The following is a 5,590-nucleotide window of genomic DNA, read 5'->3' as shown; positions in this document are numbered from 1 at the left end:
GCCAGACTGCATGCAGCAGAGGTGGGGCTCTCCTGCTCATCTGGGCGTGGTGGGGGAAGTGCCCCTAGGGCCCAAGTGGGAGCAGTAGTAGGCTGGGAAGGAGGGGCGGCTCTAGGCACCAAGCAGCCAGCGATGACTTGGGCGGCACCCTGCTGGGGATCCCGGACACTCCTTCGTGCCAGGCCAAGGGGAAGTCCCTCCAGACATGTCCCATCGCCTGGCAGAGGTAGCACTGGGCCTCCCTGTAGAATAATGCACCCGGTAGCGGGCCCCCTGATAGGGGACCAGGAAGGACCCCTTGAGTGCCTCTCCATCACGCACTGCCAGCGGCAGTTGAAGCTGCACCTGCCAGCAGAATGAGAGGATGTGACGGAGGGCGGGGTCTTTGCAGCCCAGCGGGAGAGGGCTGACCACGGAGATGGGTTTCCCAAGGGTAGAGAGAGTGGGTAGCAGGGCAGCATTGGGAAGAAAGGGAGGGACGGAGGTCAGGACCAGTAGGACGCCCAGGTCTTGCAGGGGGATGAACACACCCTCCACCGCCAGGCCCTTTTCTACCGCTTCCTGGACAGCGGCCTTTGATGCCAGGAAGAAGACTACCTTACCGTACATTTTGGAGGCCGCCACGATGGCCGTGGGTCCCACCACCCTCATCAACGCCAGCACGTAGGTCTCCACATGGGACGAGGCGGGCACCAGGAGGCAACAGACGCCGTGCTTTCTGGTCAAGGTGGGGAAGGGGCCCCGGCCACCAGAGATGGAAGTGGAGGCGGTGGCTGGGAGAGGTGACATAGCGGCGGGAGGGGGGGTCGCCGCCACCTGGGTGTACACCCTGGGGGCTGGGAGAGGGGCACCCGCAGTGCTGGTGGAGAGAGCATCGGGGAGGGATGCCGCAGCCGGTGGCGGGGCCGCGGCAGAGGGGGCAGCCCCTACCATGGAGGGCCTTGTCTCTTTGGTGGGGCCCTTACCCTTTTTTTCCTGGCCTTTCCCACTAGCTGGGGGGACCCCCCCCACAGAGTCTGAGGGGGCAAGGGACGTGGTAGCAGTGGAGTCTACCCTGGTGCCCCCCGCTGCCGGTGCCCCAGAGGGGGTGGTAGCAGGTGGTTTGGCAATGGCAGTCGAGGTGGGAGCCACAGGGGACAACGGGGGGTGGGCAGGTGGAGGAGGGGCAGTGGGGGCTGCCTGAGGGTTCCCACTTACTTTGTCCCCTGCCATAATGAGCATGGATGGAGGACAGACACCGGAGAGGATGTAGGGAAATGAGGAAACAGGGCAACCACTCCTCCCTGCTAGGCTGCAGGCAGGGAGGAGGGTGTCAGAGGGGAGGGCTGGATGGGGGGGCTACCAAGAACTTGGAGGACTCAGTCACCCACACAGGATGGGATTCCGACTCCTCTAGCTGCATTAGGGGAGGAAGAGGTTATAATAGCATTGGGGAGTGCAGTGACATGGGCTCAAGCAAAACGGGAGGGGCATAAGCACATGGGAGGGGGCTTGAGTGCATGAAGCAAGGGGCTAATCAGGGCAGGGGAACCACAGGGAGGAGCCGGGGGGGTGGGGGGACACAACCAGGCTAGAGGTAGGACAAGGAAACCAGGGGCTAGCTTCAGAGGCTGGAGCGGGGCAAACAAAACTGCAGAGGGAAAAGGGCAGGGCAGGCAAACAAACTGAAGCTGCTGAGGGGGAAGCAAAGGGATGCAAGGGGAGAGGGGGAGACTGCTGCAGGGAAGGGGGGGTGTCGGTCCAAGGGGAGGGGGTCACATGCACCCATGTGTGTTTGCAGAAAAAAAGTCAATGTTGCTGGCCACTGCTTCAGGCCCAAATGGTGGAAACAGGGCGTGGCAAGCCAAGCAAGCAGCTGAGTCCCAGAGGCAGGAGCTGAGGCAGAGAGTAAGCAGCCAGTGGCGATAGTGGAGGGGACAGCGATGCTGGTGGTGGTGGGGGGGACACATGGATGGACCAAGGGGCAGGCTCCACACCACACCCCCTGTGTCCTCACAAACACAGTCAAGACCCCCACAAGAGCACAGTTTGAAAGTTACTCAGCCTGTAGAAGGCCCCCTCCACAGGGGTCTGCAGAGGCGCTGCATGCTCCCCCAGCAGCAGATGGTCCTCTTTTTCCTTATCCTCAAGACTCCAACAGCTTCTAGGCAGCAACAGCAGCTCCAGCAGGCAGTCTGGTGGCCAAGCAGGAAGGACCCCTCTCTGGTGGTGGTGTCGTCGTCTACGGCAGCAGTAGCAATGGCTGGGGGTGGGGTCCCTCACTCCCCTCCTCTGGGGAGCAGGTCAGCAGCCCCCCCCCCCCAAAGGGGCTGAAACAGGAGCAGCAACAACTGGGGGGGCAGGGTGGTCCAGCAACCAGGTAGTAGAGAAGGGGGGGTTGTCTGGTCCAGCCGGGGGGGTTGTCTGGCCCAGCCGGGGGAGTAGCTAGAGCAGGAGCAGCGAGAGCCCAGGGCCTAGGAGCAGCAGTCTCCCACCTCCCTCCAAGCCAGAGGGCTATAGGAAAGGAGTAGGAGACAGAGATAGTAGCTCCAGGCTAAACAAATCCCTGTTACCAGGATAAGCAAATGACAGCTGCTCCAGGTCAATTAAGATACCTGGGGCCAATTAAAAACTTTCCAGAAGGTAGGGAGAACAGCTACATTGATTGGGACACCTGAAGCCAATCGGGCTGGCTGAAACTAGTTAAAAGCCTCCCAGTTAGTCAGGTGGGTGTGTGTGTCAGGAGCTGTAGGAGGAAGCCATTCTGTTGGAGAGACTGAGCAGCACAAACCATATCAGGCACAAGGAAGGAGGCCCTGAGGTAAGGGTAAAGTGGGGGCTGTTGTAGGGAAGTAGCCCAGGGAATTGTATGTGTCCTGTTTCTAAAAAGTCAGCTACCATAGCTGATACTATTAGGGTCCCTGGGCTGGAGACGAGAGTAGAGAGGGTCCTGGGCTCCCCTTTTGTGCCTGCCCCCGATTAACCACTGAGACTGGGAGATAAGAGACCATGTAAGGGGGGGTAGCTTCTCCTCACCTCCCTTGTTGGCTTATGATGAATATGGCTCAGTAGGCTGTGACCCTTGCATCTAGACAGAAGGGGTACGTGGAGGGTCACAGTGAGCCTCTGAGGCTAGCGAAATCCGCTAGGAAATATGGGACCCACGGAGACAAGGACAGAGCTTTGTCACAATAGCCTCAGGCTTACCTCCAAAAGCGGAGACGAGCTGATCCCTTTACTATTTATTTGCACCCATTCCCACTCCCACCCCCGCCCAAATAAAAAACCCACACAAAACCACAACCCTGTGTTAACTGAGAATTCAGGTTTCTCCAGTGGATTTCCTGGCCGAAAACACAACCCCTAAAAAATCAAAGGAACTAAGTTTAAAACCGTCACTCCCCTCACCAAAAGTGCTCTCCAAACATTCAGTCACTGGAGCACACCAACTCCCCTGAACATATTCATTTTCAATTTAACCATCCCATATCAATACACACCAACAATTGACTGTGACACTCTGCACCCCATGTTCACCATAGTGTTATGATTGACATAATTATGATGCACCTTGTACAAAGTGTCATGTAAGTTATGATTTGCTGAATGATTATCCTATTTGTATGCATGTATTATATTTGTATCTGGAGTTATGAATATTGACTATGCATCTGTATTTCAAGTATGTTTGCTCTGCATAACACCCACAAAGCTTTACTTCTCATCTGGCCAGCACATTGTGAAGGAACTATTCAAGTTGAATGGCCCATCAGAGAACACTTAACTCACAATGGACCATGGAAGAAGCCTATCTACACCTGATGGACCTTCCTGAGGAAGGTCCATCTAGTATATGGGTAATGGCCCCTGCTATGACTCAGTGAAGCATGGAAGGGCATGTGATGAGGGCATGTGATGAGATCACGTGATACTGAACTCCATTTTGGTACTTGTATTTTTCCACAAACTGGGCTTGGAACTTGTCTTGGAACAAAGGGGTTCCTGCCCTATGGAAGAAACTATAAAAGGGGGAAGTGACATCACCAAGAAGCCTCACCCTCCACCCAAGATACATAGATATTAAGGTCAGAAGGGACCATTATGATCATCTAGTCTGACCTCCTGCACAATGCAGGCCACAGAATCTCACCCACCCACTCCTATGAAAAGCTTCTCACCTATGTCTGAGCTATTGAATCATGGTTTAATTCAAATCATGGTTTAAAGACTTCAAGGAGCAGAGAATCCTCCAGCAAGTGAACGGTGCCCCATGCTACAGAGGAAGGCGAAAAAGCTCCAGGGCCTCTTCCAATCTGCCCTGGAGGAAAATTCCTTCCTGACCCCAAATATGGTGATCAGCTAAATCCTGAGCATATGGGCAAGATTCACCAGCCAGATACTACAGAGAATTCTTTTCTGGGTAACTCAAATCCCACCCCATCTAACATCCCATCACAGGCCATTGCGCATATTTGCCAAAATCATGTTATTCCATCATATCATCTCTTCCATAAACTTATTAAGTCTAATCTTAAAGCCAGATAGGTCTTTTGCCCCCACTGCTTCCCGTGGAAGGCTATTCCAAAAGTTCACTCCTCTGATGGTTAGGAACCTTCATCTAATTTCAAGTCTAAACTTGAAAAAACACCTGGAAACACCTTTTGAAACAAAGATTGAACTAGGGGGAACTGCTGGTCCCAGGCTGGAAGAGAGGATTCCTGCCTGCACATAAAACATCTATAAACTGCTTGTACTGTAAGGTGGAATCTCCATCCTTAGAGGTTTTGACAAAGCCCTGGCTGGGATGATTTTAGTTGGTGTTGGTCCTGCTTTGAGCAGAGGGTTGGACTAGCTGACCTCCTGAGGTCTCTTCCAACCCTAATCTTCTATGATTCTATCTAACAGGGTGAGATATTGTTTGATTCAAATCCTGTGTAGTGTATATGATTACTTAAACAAAATACAACCACCTTTGATCTGTTTGTTATCACTTATAATAAATCTATTTTATATTTTACCTAAAAACAGTGTGGTGTGAGTGAAGTGTTTGGGGGAAAATCGCAGCTCAGTTAACAAAGGTTTGTACATATTCCTTTCCACTGTGGGAAGGGCAGACTGGATAATTGTAATCTTTACTAGTCAGGCTTTTTTGGACCAGCGCAAGATGCCAGGGTCCTGGCCTGGGGGTATTTTGGCTGGAGCCAAAATTACTATTGTTAGTTCATGTAGTGGCTGGCCAGAACATTCATGAACACAGCTGGGTGTGGCCCCTGCCTGTGGATGTTTGTGTGAGGGCAAACTTGGAGGGCTTTGCAGCTTATTACAACAGCACTCTGAGAGGGAACCCAGATTGGTAAAATAAAGGGCTCAGCAGTACCCCAGTTCCAGGTTGCACTGGGTGTGGGGTGGGGAGAGGAACTGTCACAGTGACCACCACACAGCAACTGACAGTCTAAACACTGGCCTGTTTCAGTCTACAACACACTATGTATGTACATAAAAGGGTGGGTGTGGGGGAGTTTCAATCATACGTGCATATAGTATCGTTAATTCTCTACATGGGATAACTGATCCACCTCATTCTTAAAGTCAGACTATATTTATACTGCAG

This window comes from Chelonia mydas, chromosome 10, assembly GCF_015237465.2.
Source record: "Chelonia mydas isolate rCheMyd1 chromosome 10, rCheMyd1.pri.v2, whole genome shotgun sequence".
Classification (NCBI taxonomy): Eukaryota; Metazoa; Chordata; order Testudines; family Cheloniidae; genus Chelonia; species Chelonia mydas.
The sequence above is the reverse complement of the archived record's forward strand: the minus strand, read 5'-3'. Positions refer to the sequence as shown.